This window comes from Zalophus californianus, chromosome 1, assembly GCF_009762305.2.
Source record: "Zalophus californianus isolate mZalCal1 chromosome 1, mZalCal1.pri.v2, whole genome shotgun sequence".
In the NCBI taxonomy this organism is placed as follows: Eukaryota; Metazoa; Chordata; class Mammalia; order Carnivora; family Otariidae; genus Zalophus; species Zalophus californianus.
In genome coordinates, this window is record NC_045595.1 from 20,810,541 (window position 1) to 20,826,134 (window position 15,594).

The following is a 15,594-nucleotide window of genomic DNA, read 5'->3' on the forward strand; positions in this document are numbered from 1 at the left end:
TGTACTTCCTGTACCTTTCCCAGATTTAACTGTTAAGACCGAAATTCCCTCCCAAGACTTTACTCCCTGAATTATTTTTGGGATGGAAAAAGTCATTTTTTCATATTTTAAGAGTGTCCTGAAATGGCTCAGCTTGTTTCACATTCCTCGTCTGGCTCCCTGCCCTATTAGAGTGGGACTCTCCTAGCTTCCAGTCCAACAGTGCCTTAAAGGCTGGACTTTAAAAGGTGACCCAGAAAGGCTGGCTCCAGTGGGGGATGGGTAGAGGGGAAAGCTGCAGTCAGAAATGCATCAGGCTTTTTGAAGAGCATCAGACTTATTTTTTTTATTTTTCCTTTTCTTTTAAACCATTATTTCATTTATTTACTTAGTTTTCATACAAATAATACACACCCATTGCAAAAAAAAAACTAAAAAAATACAAATTAGTAGTAAAAAACATAGCATCCAGAAGTAACTACTGTTATATTTGTTTTTATTAGGGTACAATATACATAACATAAATTTTACCATTTTGATGTAGAGCTTTTCAGACTTTTCCCCTGAAATATATTTTTAATAGGCTCATAATATATTTATAACCTACCCTTTTCATGTAATGCTATGAACATCTTCCAGGTCAGTAAGTACAGAACTACAAAACCATTTTGAATGGCTACATACTATTCCATCATGTGTTTGTAAAGTAATTTTGCTTCTCATTTTATCTAGGGTCCAACCAAGGTCTGGCTCAATTTGTATTTTTTTCTTAAAGATTTTATTTTTATTTATTTGAGAGAGAGAATGAGATAGAGAGCGTGAGAGGGGAGAGGGTCAGAGGGAGAAGCAGACTCCCTGCTGAGCAGGGAGCTCGATGTGGGACTCAATCCCAGGACTCCAGGATCATGACCTGAGCCGAAGGCAGTCACTTAACCAACTGAGCCACCCAGGCGCCCTGTATTTTTTTTTTTTAAGATTTAATTTATTTGGCTAAGATCAAGTGAAGATTTAATTTATTTGTCAGAGACAGAGAGAGAGCGGCAGGCAGAGGGAGAAGTAGGCTCCCTGCTGAACAGGCAGCCCGATGTGGGGCTTGATCCCAGGACCCTGAGATCATGACCTGAGCTGAAGGCAGACGCTTAACCGACTGAGCCACCCAGGCGCCCCTCAATTTGTATTTTTAATTGAAAAAATGAATTTAGCCAAAGGATTTCAGATATTCAATTGGCCTGTTTATCTTTTTTCCATTTTTCTCTCTCTCTCTCTTTCTTTTTTTTTTTAAGATTTTATTTATTTATTTGAGAGAGAGAGACACAGTGAGAGAGGGAACACAAGCAGAGGGGAGTGAGAGGGAGAAGCAGGCTTCCCACTGAGCAGGGAGCCCGATGCAGGGCTCGATCCCAGGACCCTGGGATCATGACCTGAGCCGAAGGCAGACGCTTAACGACAGAGCCACCCAGGCGCCCCTCTTTTCTTTTTTTTTTTTTAAGATTTTATTTATTTGACAGAGAGAGACAGTGAGAGAGGGGACACAAGCAGGGGGAGTGGGAGAGGGAGAAGCAGGCCTTCCGCGGAGCAGGGAGCCCGATGTGGGGCTCGATCCCAGGCCCCTGAGATCATGACCTGAGCCGAAGGCAGACGCTTAACGACTGAGCCACCCAGGCACCCCTCTCTCTCTTTCTTCTTTCTAAGACTTAAATTTTTTTTAGATTGATTTTAGGGAGAGGGAGAGAGACCAACAGAGAGAGAGACTGAGAGCAGGGGGAGGGGCAAAGGGAGAGGGAGAGAGAGAATCTCAAGCCGACTCCATGCTGCAGCATGGAGCCCACCATGGGGCTCGACCTCACCATTCCGAGACCATGACCTGAGCTGAAATCAAGGGTCGGATGCTTAACCAACTGAGCCACCCAGGTGCCCCAAGACTTAATTTTTTTAGAGCAGTTGTAGGTTCATGTCAAGATTAAGAGGAAGATACAGAAATGTCCTGTATACTCTCTGCCCCCACACATTTTATGGACCCCTGTGCATGCCCTATCTTCTGTAACATCTGGTCTACGGGAGCCTGCATAAAGGGAGGAATTTGTCAGTTGTTCACCCAATGGAAAAGTCATTTCAAAGGAACTGAAATGCCCACTTGCATTATCTGCTCAGATTATGTTCAGAGCAGTAATACCACCATTAAATAAGAATTGTTTCTAATTGTGCCTCATTATTTTGAATCTGCAACAAAATATAATGGACCAGAAATCCGCACATGTGTGTATCTGATTCTGTCTGGAAATTGAGATATTGGCCATCACTATGTGACAAAAGTAACTGAAAAAGGAAATGTCTGCTACTTTAATAATTGAATTAATTTTGCCCAATTGATTTCAAAACTCATTTCAAAAGAGGCTCCCATAGAAGTACATTCCAGAGCCAAAGTAAAAGGAAAACAAAGCAAACAGAAAAGGGAGGGGGAGAACAAGCAAAAATGTCAAAGAGAAATGTATAATACCAAGTTCAATTCACCAGAAAATAATGTCATGTCATGCAAGACAAAGGTAAACTGATTGTTTCAGGTTGATTACAACAAAAGTTTGATTGGTTTGGCTTTTAAGGAAAGAGGACAGGACCATCAGAAGTTTTGGCCAAGAGAGGATTTATGTACTTTAAACAATTAAACTGAATTTGTGAAATAATCATGATGAAACGAAAATGAACCTTAATAATAATTCCAGCTAGAAAATTTTATTAGGATTTAAAAGTTAACCTTTTTTTTGTTTTTGTTTTTGTTTTTTTTAAGATTTTATTTATTTGACACAGAGAAAGAGACAGCGAGAGAGGGAACACAAACAGGGGGAGTGGGCGAGGGAGAAGCAGGCTTCCTGTGGAGCAGGGAGCCCGATGTGGGGCTGGATCCCAGGACCCTGGGATCATGACCTGAGCCAAAGGCAGACACTTAACGACTGAGCCACCCAGGCACCCCAAAAAGTTAACCTTTTTTTTTTGAACTCAGTATTTTATTTTATTTTTTAAAAGTTTTGTTCACATTCTAGTTAACATACAATGTAATATTAGTTTCAGGTGTACAATATAGTGATTCAACACTTCATTACAACAGCTGGTTGTCATCATAAGTGCCCTTCTTAATCCCCATCACGTATTTAATCCATCCCCCCACCCACCTCCCCTCTGGTAACCATCAGTTTGTTCTCTATAGTTAAGAAGAGTCTGTTTCTTGGTTTGCCTCTCTCTCTTTTTCCCCTAGGATCATTTGTTTTGTTTCTTAAATTCCACCTATGAGTGAAATCAGATGGTATTTGTCTTGCTCTGACTGACATGTCACTTACAATATACTCTCTAGTTTCATCCATGTCCTTGCAAAAGGCAAGATTTCATTCTTTTTATGGCTGAGTATTATTCCATTTTTATTGTCTATATATACTCCCTTATCCATTCATCAGTTGATGAACACTTGGGCTGTTCCATATTTTTGCTATTGTAGATAATGCTGCTACAAACATGGAGGTGCAGGTAGCCTTTTGAATCAGTATTTTTGTATCCTTTGAGGAACTACCTAGTAGTACAATTAATGGAACATTGGGTAGTTCTATTTTTAACTTTTTGAAGAACTTCCATACTGTTTTTCAGAGTGGCTGCACCACTTTGCATTCCCACCAACAGTGCAAGGGAGTTAATTTCTGTATTTCCTATAACTCTTCCTATGTGGTGTCTTCAAAATAACACTGCTTTTGCTAAGATCAACAAAGATCTTCTAGTGGTCCAATCCATTGGTCACTTTTCAGTGCTTACACTCCTGTTCCTGTGACATTAAAGGGGTTGACCATTCCCCAGTCTCTTCTCCATGGCTCCCTTGACATCATTCTGTTCTGACTCTCTTCTCACCTGTCTGGACACACTCCTGGTCTCTTCCTAGCTGCTCTTTGGCCACTGTATGGCAGACACTACTGGTTACCTACCCAACAGTTTCCTCTTGGCTCTTTTCTGATGGAATCCTGATTCTTTTTTTTTTTTTTTCAGGTATTCCTCCCTCCTCTGGATAGCAGTGTATTTTCCAAGAGTTGACCCCAGTCCTCTGAGATAAATCCTGATTAGTTTAAACCACTGGTTCTCAAAGTGTGGTCTCAGCACCAGCAGCATCAGCCTCGCCTGAGAACTCATATCCTCAGAACTCACAGCAGACCTACTGAACCAGAACCTTGGGGGGGTGGGGTGGAGCCCAGCAATCTGTTTCAACAACCCCTCCAGGTGATCATGATACTTTTTCAAATTTGAGAACCTCTGATCTAAGCCAGTCATGATGAGTGGTCTTGTTTCCCTTCCCAGTGATGGGATTAGGCTTACATGTATGATGATATTTTTGCCAAAGAGAAATGAGAGGAAGTCTCCTGGGGAAGGGGTCTCTGAAGGTTTCTTTGCTTCTAAAAGAGATACAAGGGGGACGCCTGGGTGGCTCAATCGTTAAGTGTCTGCCTTCGGCTCAGGTCATGATCCCGGGGTCCTGGGATCGAGCCCTGCATCAGGCTCCCTGCTCCGCGGGAGGCCTGCTTCTCCCTCTCCCACTCCCCCTGCTTGTGTTCCCTCTCTCGCTGTGTCTCTCACTGTCGGATAAATAAAATCTTTTAAAAATAAATAAATAAATAAAGAGATACAAGGAAGGGATGATCTCTCTTCATCTGGTAGACACTGCTGTGCTGCATGTGATGCCTGGGACTGTTGTAGCCAAGTTTGACCATGAGGAAGGCAGCCAGCAGGATGAGAATGGCAGAGCAGAAAGATGGGAAAGGTCTGTTACGGGTTGAATTGTGTCCCTCCAAAAGGCATACTGAAGTCCTCACCCCCAGTACACCAGAATGTGACCAAATTTGGAAACAGATTAGTAGTAGATGTAATTAGTAAAGATACGGTCATATGGAGTAGGGTGGACCCTAAATCCAATATGACTGGTGTCCTTATAAGAAGAGACAGAAAGAAGATAGCAATGTGACACTAGAGGTAGAAATGGGAGTCTCCTGTAGGTTTCAGAGGGAGCATAACTCTGCTAACAGCTTGATTTTGGACTACTGGCCTCTAGAACTGAGAAAATAAAATCCTATTGTTTTAAGTCACCCACCTTGTGTGACTGTTAGGGTAGCTCTAGGACAGTGACCCACAGTCTTTGTGACCCACACACCAACCCTACAGCCATCCTACCTTGAGATCACTTGTTACATGAAATAACAATTATTCCTTATTGTTTAGACTAGGTGGAAAGGTTTTCTCCCCCCAGCTGTAGTGAGATATCATTGACATGTAACATTATATAAGGTGTACAAGGTGATGATGATTTAATACACTTACATATTGTGAAATTAGTACCACAGTTGGGTTAGGATTGGCCCATTTATTAAATTTTTAAATTTCATGTTACAATTTAAAGTGGAACCTCTCCTAAACAATATAGCTTCTAAAACTGAGGGTTCCTTATGAACTCCAATTCTTTGAGATAAATTTCTGAGCTAGAATGCCTTGTGGGGCTTCCCTGGAGCTTGACTAAGATGGTTTTGGAGGAAAAATTTTCCATTCTTTCCTTCTAGGTTTGCTGGCTGGTCTAATAATTAAATTGAAATAAGACAGGGGCATCTGGGTGGCTCAGTCGGTTAAGCTTGGTTTTGGCTCAGGTCATGATCTCAGGATCGTGAATTTGAACCCTGCTCAGTGTGGAGTCAGCTTGGGATTCTCTCCCTTTCCCTCTTCCCCCCCCTCTTCTCCTCCCCTCTGTGCCTCCCCTTGCTTGCTCCCAAGCCTGTGCTCTCTCTGTCTCTTAAATAAGTGAATAAATAAAATCTTTGAAATAAGGCAGGTCAACAGGAGACAAATTTAATTGCATATGTAGGTTTGGGAACCCCACAAAGACAAGATTCAAAGGCATGAGGGTAAGGAAAATTTCTCTACTCTCAAGATCTTCCAGATAGACTAAGATTAAGTTGACATGAGACAGATTAACAGGAGAAAAAAATGAAGTTTTATTATATGTGCACAGAAGCCCAGTTATGAAATTGAGACCAAGAAATGACCAAGGTGAGCATTTTTATACATTATACAAAGAGAATAAATCTGCGAGTAATTGACAGACCAAAAGGAAACTTCACTTTGGGAGCTTCAATTAGTAAAGAATTCTAAACAGAATTTGGGCTGGGGTCATAAATTAGTAAAAAGTAAGTGTTGTTCAGGGCACCTGGGTGGCTCAGTTGGTTAAGCAACTGCCTTCGGCTCAGGTCATGATCTCAGGGTCCTGGGTTCGAGCCCCGCATCGGGCTCCCTGGCTTGGCGGGAAGCCTGCTTCTCCCTTTCCCGCTCCCCCTGCTTGTGTTTCCTTTCTCTGTCTCTCTCTGTCAAATAAATAAATAAAATCCTAAAAAATAAATAAAATAAAAAGTAAGTGTTGTTTATACAGCCTTCTCTGCTCTAAATTTCCCATCTCTGGTGATAAAGATATCTCTTTAGCTCCTGGTACAGGGAGGTACCTTTCGCCTGGGAGATTTATTTCCAGCTTTCAGGGGGAGAGAGGAGGGGTCTGAGTGTCCTTCCTGCATAGGTTGTCTCTTCAGTAACTTTTATTTAAAATAAGCAATATGTCAAAGTGGCATATTTTGGGGTAGCCTGCCCTCAGCCTCACAGTTCCCTCCTTTGAAACTTCCCTGGAAATTTCACACATTCAAAGTTGAGCTGGTAGATTGTTCCATCTTGTTGAATCGGTCTGTTAGTCTTGACAATAGTTAGTTCAGCTAAACTCATTTCAGGAGGCAATGATGCGGGTATGTTTTTAAAATTAGGCCTATGATTCAGATAAGGTATTAAATAAGAGGCATTCCTATAAAACAAAAGAAAAATAATGGTTAATGATTAGATCAAACTGTAAACCAGTTTTTGAGTTTTTAGGCCAGCCAGTCAAGATTTCTAGATGTCAGGCTCAAAGCATCTTCAGATAGAAAACAGTGGCAGTCTGACAAATTTTCCTGGTTAGTAGTTCCAATGTCTCTGACTATCTTTGAGTGGCCCAGAGAGCAACAGGCAGAAAGATTGTCTATATTTGAGCTGTTGTGGTGATTTCTCTGAGGTTTACATCAAGTTGTTCATATTTAGTTTTCACGGCTTCAGGAAAATGGGCGGTGTTAATTATCAAATAATTCCAAGTCAAAAGGATGGGAAAAAATAAAAAACATTAGTTTGGAGAGTTGGAGCCAGGCATTGGAAGAAACTAGAAGAAAGCAGATCTAGTCCAGTTTATAATAAGCTGTATTAGAATCTAGCATTTACACAGGTGTATTATTGGAACATAATTTTGCTCTCTACAATCACCCTCATTTTTTTTTTAAAGATTTTATTTATTTGACAGAGAGAGACAGCGAGAGCAGGAACACAAGCAGGGGGAGTGGGAGAGGGAGAAGCAGGCTTCCCGCTGAGCAGGGAGCCCGACGTGGGGCTCGATCCCCGGACCCCAGGATCATGACCTGAGCCGAAGGCAGACGCTTAACGACTGAGCCACCTAGGCGCCCACCCTCATTTTTTTTTTTTACAAAAGACCATCAAATTAAGACTAATTTGTTTGCAAAATAAGTCTAGTATCAAAAAACTTGGCCTGATTCTTTGTAAATGCAGCAAGAATAGTGATTGGTCATATAGGATTTTAAACTTGCTTTGCTGGAATTTTTTTTTTTAAGATTTTATTTATTTGAGAGAGAGTGTGCACGCATGCTCATGAGGGAGAGAGAGAGAGCACAAACGGGGAGGAACAGAGAGGGGAGTAGCAGACTCCCCACTGATGCTCAAGACCATGACCTGAGCTGAAGGCAGATGCTTAACTGACTGAGCCACCCAGGTGCCCCTGGAAATTTTTAATAAAGAATCTCTAGGCTGAACTTTTTAAAAATGCATCTTTGAACTTTATTATTAAGCTTTATGCCCAACATAGAGCTTGAACTCACGACCCTGAAAGATCAAGAGTCAAATGCTCTACCGACTGAACCAGCCAGGCGCCCCTCGAGGTTGAACTTTTAACCTCTTGAGGCCAGAAGCCAAGCCAAATACTTGCCATCAGACTTTACCTGCAATACTTATAGGTCTGGGTTAATTCCTCTCTTTTTGAGGTCCCCAAAATATCCTGAGTTCCTTGCACCTGCCAGGAAGTGACCTTCTTTATTCACCTAGTAAAGGCTGCTAGGAACCCCAGAAGTAAGGTGTACCGGGCTGTTTTTCTAAGGGGCTTTGTTGGCTCCATATAGTCAACCTTAGTTCCTTAAAGCTATCTGGTCATATCTGAGTCTATGCATGTCTCTCAAATACAACATTCCAAAGCCTTGGTAATATAACTGATGCTTCCAATTGTGTCCCGTTACAAGGAGAACAAATTCTCATTGAACTTATTTTTGTTTTCTTTTTTCTTTTTTTTGCAAATAAACACATTGCCAGGGGCGCCTGGGTGGCTCAGTCATGAAGTGTCTGCCTTCGGCTCAGGTCATGATCCCAGGGTCCTGGGATCAAGCCCCACATCGGGCTCCCTGCTCAGCAGGAAGCCTGCTTCTCCCTCTCCCACGCCCCCTGCTTGTGTTCCCTCTCTCGCTGTGTCTCTCTCTGTCAAATAAATAAATAAATAAATAATCTAAAAAAAAAAAAACACATTGCCATGAAAATATAAGAATTCTCACTGAGAGTTCTGAATTCTGGAGGGATCCAGTAGGGAGAAAATAAAATGTTTCAATTTGGTCACAAAGGTCTATTTTATCAAATTGCTGTAATCAGGTAGCTAAGAGAAAGTTTCCTTAAACCTGGAAAAATAAAACGTTAAAAAAAATCAGCAATGTGGGGCACCTGGGTGGTTCAGTCGGTTGGGCATCCAACTCTTGGTTTCAGCTCAGGTGGTGATCGCAGAGCCATGGGATCAAGCCCCATTTGGGGCTCTGCTCTGAGCTTGGAGTCTGCTTGGAACTCTCTATCCCTCTTCCTCTCCCTCTGCCCCTACCTACCCTCCCCCACCCCCCACTCTTGAGCGTGTGCATGCTATCTCTCAAATAAATACATAAAATCTTTTAAAAATTAGCAATGTTTTAAACAAAAAATTTCATAAAAATACAATCATCCTCCTCAGTTCCTTTAATCCCATGTTATTAATTCTTATTCTGTTTGAATCCAGTTCTTCCACTAGTTCTGGAAATTCTTACCCAGTTCAGTTTTATGAGCTTACGGTTATCAGAAACCTATATTTGTCAAAAAGTCTTTTCCATGAATCTCTCTGAAGATCAAACCCATTTGTAGGAACCTTTTGTAAAAGTATCTGAGTAAAAGTATAACTCTTTAAATGATAAAAGACTTAAAAATGGGTGCCTGGGTGGCTCAGTTGTTAAGCGTCTGCCTTCGCTTCGGCTCAGGTCATGATCTCAGGGTCCTGGGATCGAGCCCCACGTCGGGCTCCCTGCTCGATGGGAAGCCTGCTTCTCCCTCGCCCACTCCCCCTGCTGCTGTTCCCTCTCTCGCTGTGTCTCTCTCTGTCAAATAAATAAATAAATAAAATCTTTAAAAAAAAAAAAAGACTTAAAAATGGCCATGGTTAAACATCTGATTAAAGTTCGTTACAGTGCGATTGACAAGGAAATTCACTTACGTCTGTGACATACAACACTTCAAGATAATAACATACCACAACATATCAAATTTCTAGGAGTTTCATAAAATTTTAGAACACTTACTTGACAATGCTCCCCAGGTAATTCAACATATAAAATAAACCTAATTAGTTTAATCTCTCACAAAATCTTTCAAATGCTCCAGAAGCTCTCTGGAACACCTGTTAGATTAATGTCAAAAGATTTCATTTTAGAATTTGATCTTGGGAAGTTTGTCAAAAAAATGCCACAAGTTTTGAATATTTGGCTAAAACCGGATCACAGATCATTATAAAACAATATCTATTTAACCAAAGTGGCAATAGATTTTATTTTTTTATTTTTTTATTTATTTTTTATTTTTTTAAAGATTTTATTTATTTGAGAGAGAGAGCATGAGAGAGAGAGAGCACATGAGAGGGGGTAGGATCAGAGGGAGAAGCCGACTCCCTGCCGAGCAGGGAGCCCGATGTGGGACCCGATCCTGGGACTCCAGGATCACGACCTGAGCCAAAGGCAGTCGCCCAACCAACTGAGCCACCCAGGCGCCCCAAACTTAGCTTTTTTAATACTATGATTCAGGTTTTTTTTTGATTAATCAAAGATCTGATAAAAATAAAATACAGAATCTTTGTTTTTCAGGCAGATTACATTAGAGGTAAAGAAAAACTTTGTTTACAATTTCTTATAAAAAGCAAACCAATAGGGTCACCTCGCTGGTTCAGTTGGAATAGCATAAGTCTCTTGATCTCAGGTTTGTGAGTTCAAGCCCCATGTAGAGATTAGTTAAACTTAAAAAAAAAAAAATCTAAGAAAAAAATTTTAAGGACAAAAGCCAAATTCTAATTTTGTATCAATGTGCTTTTGATATTAAAACTCATTTTATTTTTATTTATTTTTTTCTAAAAGATTTTTATTTTTGGGATGCCTGGGTGGCTCAATTGCTTAAGTGTCTGCCTTCAGCTCAGGTCATGATCTCAGGGTTCTGGGATCGAGTTCTGCATGGAGTTCCTTGCTCAGCAGGGAGCCTGCTTCTCCCTCTGCCTGCTGCTTCCCGTGCTTTACTCTCTCTCTCTGACAAATAAATAAATAAAATCTTAAAAAAATAAAATAGAAGATTTTTATTTTTAAGTAATGTTTATACCCAACATGGGACTGGAACTTACAACCCTGAGATCAGGAGTCGCACATTCCACCAACTGAGCCAGGCTGCCACCCCTAAAACTCATTTTAAATAAATTTATTCTAAGTGTCCATTACTGACCACACAAGTTTCTTTCCAAAGATTCTTTTTTTACCCCATAAATATTTTACAACTTTCTTTTTTCTTTCTAAAGATTTTATTTATTTACTTGAGAGAGAGTGAGCACAGAGGGAGAGGGAGAAGCAGACCCCTGCTGAGCAAGGAGCTTGATGCAGGACTCGATCCCAGGATCCTGGGATCATGATCTCAGCCAAAGGCAGTTGCTAAACCGACTGAGCAATCCAGACGCCTGTATAATTTTCTTTTTACATTCAGATTTTGTCCTAAGTTCTTCCTCTTTTATAACCAGCCTCACTTTAGGACAAAATTATTTTCTTTTCCCTCAATGAAAATGTGTTCCCATTCTTCATATATTTTTCTTACCAAAAGCACATACCTTATTTTCCTTGTATACAGAATTGTTTCCCTTATTATTTCCAGTCGTCTTAATTACTACATTAGAATGCTTAACTCTTAGAAACCTTAATTTCTAGTGAAAACTAAGAAGTAAGCAATTGTGAACTGTTACACTAGAGTTCTTTGGATTGGTAAACTTATGAATACCTTTCATAATTTTAGGACACCTGGGTGATTCAGTTGGTTGAGCGTTGGACTCTTGGTTTCAGCTCAGGTCATGATCTCCGGGTCATGAGATTGAGCCCCACGTGGGGCTCCGTGCTCAGCAGGGTGTCTGCTTGACATCTCTCCCTTTCCCTCTGCCCCTCCCCGTGCTTGCATGCTCTCTCTTTCTCAAATAAAAAGATAAAATCTTTAAAAAAAAACATTTCAGGGGCATCTGGGTGGCTCAGTCGTTAAGTGCCTTTGGCTCAGGTCATGATCCCAGGGTCCCGGGATCAAGCCCCACATCGGGCTCCCTGCTCCGCGGGAGGCCTGCTTCTCCCTCTCCCACTCCCCCCTCTGGTGGTTCCTGCTCTCTCTCTTTCATATAAATAAATAAAATCTTAAAAAAAATAATTTCATAATTTAGAAACATGTGTTTCTTTATAGTACAATCTTTCATTAATGAGCTCAAAACCTGTTTTCTAACAGACCCAAGTTTATCTTTAGTTTCTTTGTACTAAAACAAAACCTATGTCCAATACTCAATTTTTATAATTTTATCAGATTTGGCAGTGAGATATTAAATTTAATTTAAAATTAAATTATTTAAATTAAATTAATTAAATGAGTTATTAGATATTAAATGAATTATTTAATTTAGCAAAACTTTAAACTTTCAGGTTACAAAAAGATTTGGAGAAACTATTTAACCTAAAACTTTTTATCTTATTTACATCTATTTAATTTACTTGTTCTTGACAATTATGCTTAGACTACCCATAAAAACTTTGAGACTTCAAAGTTAGTCATCCTTTCAAACTATCACTATTATTTTAAACAATTTGTAGCAGATAACATCAGCTTACTTGACTTTAAGTAAACGCAGGCAGAGTAAGAGTTTTAATTTTCATGCTGATAACTTTAAAAACATGTCTACCTTGATTAAACCAACCTTAGGGGCGCCTGGGTGGCTCAATCGTTTGGGCATCTGCCTTTGGCTCAGGTCATGATCTCGGGGTCCTGGGATTGAGCCCCACATGGGGCTGCCTGCTCGGCGGGGAGCCAGCCTGCTTCTTCCTCTCCTTCTGCCTCTCCCCTCTGCTTGTGCTCTCTCTCAAATAAATAACATATATTATTTATGTTTTTAAATATTTTTATTTATTTATTTGGGAGAGAGAGCGTGAGAGCCAGCAAGAGCAAGGAGGAGGTCAGAGGGAGAAGCAGACTCCCCACTGAGCAGGGAGCCCAATGCAAGACTCGATCCCAGAACCCTGGGATCATGACCTGAGCCGAAGGCAGCCACTCAACCGACGGAGCCACCCAGGCGCCGTAAATAAAACCTTTTTTAAAAAAATGTATTAAAACAACTTTAAATTAGCTTTAGTACCAAATATCTTCCCAGATCACATGAACTTGAAAAACATTTGGGTTAGTGTCTAGATTTCTGAGTTTTAGAAGGCCCAATCTTTACAAGCACTTGCCTTCAAACCAACTAAATGAGCTCTTTTACAAATTAATTTTAGCAAGACTATCCAGAAGTGAACAAAATATCCCACATTTGGAGCAAATCTGCCTGTTATCAGAGGTGCCGTCTTAAAGAGCCCTTTTAGCAACTTGTATTTTATTTTATTTTTAAAAGATTTTATTTATTTATTTGACAGAGAGAGACACAGCGAGAGGGAACACAAGCAGGGGGAGTGGGAGAGGGAGAAGCAGGCCTCCCGTGAGCTGGGAGCCTGATGAGCCACCCAGGGGCCCCAGCAACCTGTATTTTTAAAAAGGTCTACTCCCCTACCCGCTTTTTTCCCCTTTATTCTCAGGCAGTTGTGGGCTATGTCATTAAAAGACATAAAATTTATAACTTTAAGGGGCAGAAAAAGAATGTAAGTGGTTTTTTCTAAGTATAGGACAATTTTGTTCCAGTATCTTGATCTTTTACAATATCCATAAACAGAGGCACCTGGCTGGCTCAGGCAGTAGAGCATGTGACTCTTGATCTCAGGGTGGGTTCAAGCCCCACACTGGGCAAGGAGCCTACTTAAAAAAAAAAGTGTAATATCCATAGACATTATTAGAGAAATAGGTGAGGTTTGTAAAGCAAGTTTGGCTGTGACTTGTTTCTAGGATTGAATATCTGGTTTTATAGATGTTTGTAAGACAAAGACGTTTTTAATTCCCTAAAGAACTGGATTACAGCCTGAATATCAAGGGATTTGTCCAACTTTTAACTAAATTTGTTTCTTTATATCATGGAGATTTTTAAATCTAAAATGGGAATCAAAAGATTTATGCCTTTGTACAGTCTGCATAAAGCATTTTAACAAAAGCCTTCTTTCTGAGTACTGTTTAACCTAGGCTTTTATTCGTTTCTGAATATTGCCCTTTTGCAGATCATTTGTAGGAGGGCCTAGGAGAAATTTTGGTCACCTGTTTCTTCTGTGAAGGGGGGTTTCTTCAGGGGGCAGAGTGGCCTGTCTAATAACCATAGTATAATCTTGGGCCAGAAGAACTCCCCTTAGCAGCTAGTCAAGGTCTCTGTGAGTGGGGTTGTGAATAGCAATTAATCTTTCTAATTCCTCTCTAAATTTGGTAGGATCTTCTGAAAGTGGAGGGAAAAGGGCTTTGTAATTTAAAAGATCTGCTGCTGTTCAAGGGATATGAATTCTTTGAAATGGGGGACGTGGGGGGGGTAGGGGGATGGTGTCCAATACATCTGTGAAAGTTATTGCATAGAAATGCCTGAAGCTGGCGGACTTGATTACAGCAAACTGAGCCCTACTGCCTGTCCCAGGTGCTTCTGCTAAATTCGCTTTCTGGCTTTCAGCATTTACAAGAATAGCCTGTATATTTTGAACCTAGAGATTAGACTGGAATGCTCTCTGCAAGTCTTTTAGGGAAAGAGAAGTTAAAATAGGCAGGTAGGACTGGATTTCAAGAAAGGAAATTTACCTTAGTTGTGGTCATTTGTCTTAAGTCTAATTTTTTTAAAAAGATTTTATTTATTTATTTGAAAGAGAGTGAATGAGAGAGCATGAACAGGGGGAGGGGAAGAAGGAGAAGCAAACTCCCCCGCTGAGCAGGGAGCCTGATGTGGGGCTCAATCCCAGGACCCTGGGATCATGACCTGAGCCAAAGGCAGTCACTTAACCAACCGACTGAGCCACTCAGGTGCCCCAAGTCTAATTTTTTCTTGTCAAGGGAATCCTTTTCTTTTTTAAGATTTTATTTATTTGACAGAGAGAGACACAGAGAGGAAACACAAGCAGGGGGAGTGGCAGAGGGAGAAGCAAGCTTCCCGCGGAGCAGGGAGTCTGATGTGGGCTCAATGTGGGGCTCCATCCCAGGACTCTGGGATCATGACCCGAGCCAAAGGCAGATGCTTAACAACTGAGCCACTGAGGCGCCCCTTGTCAAGGGAATCCTAAGGCTAGCCATTATCTTTTTTTTTTAAGATTTTATTTATTTGAGGGCGCCTGGGTGGCTCAGTCGTTAAGCGTCTGCCTTTAGCTCAGGTCAGGATCTCAGGGTCCTGGGATGAAGCCCCACATCGGGCTCCCTGCTCAGCGGGGAACCTGCTTGTCCCTCTGCCCCTTCCCCTCCCCCTGGTTGTTCTCTCTCTTTCTCTCTCTCTTGCAAAAGTAAATAAAATCTAAAAAAAAAAAGATTTTATTTATTTGAGAGATTGAGCAAGGGGGAGAGAGCATGAGCAGAGAGAGAGGCATACTTCCTGCTGAGCAAGGAGCCAATGGCGCCATTGTCCAGGTCCGGAGATCAAGACCTGAGCCTAAGGCAGATGCTTAACCAACGGAGCCACTCAGGCACAGCTGCCCCACCCCTTTTTTAAAGAGAGAGGTTTTTTTTTTTTCAAGTAGGTTCCATACCTGGCATGGAGCCCAACACGGGGCTTGAACTCATGATCCTGAGATCAAGAGTTGGAAGATTTTTTTTTTTGTAAAGGTTTTATTTATTTATTTGACAGAGAGAGACACAGTGAGAGAGGGAACACGAGCAGGGGGAGTGGGGAGGGAGAAGCAGGCTTCCCGCGGAGCAGGGAACCCGAAGCAGGGCTCTATCCCAAGACCCTGGGATCATGACCTGAGCCGAAGGCAGACGCTTAACGACTGAGCCACCCAGGCACTTCGAGAGTTCCCTTTGTAAAGGATTTTT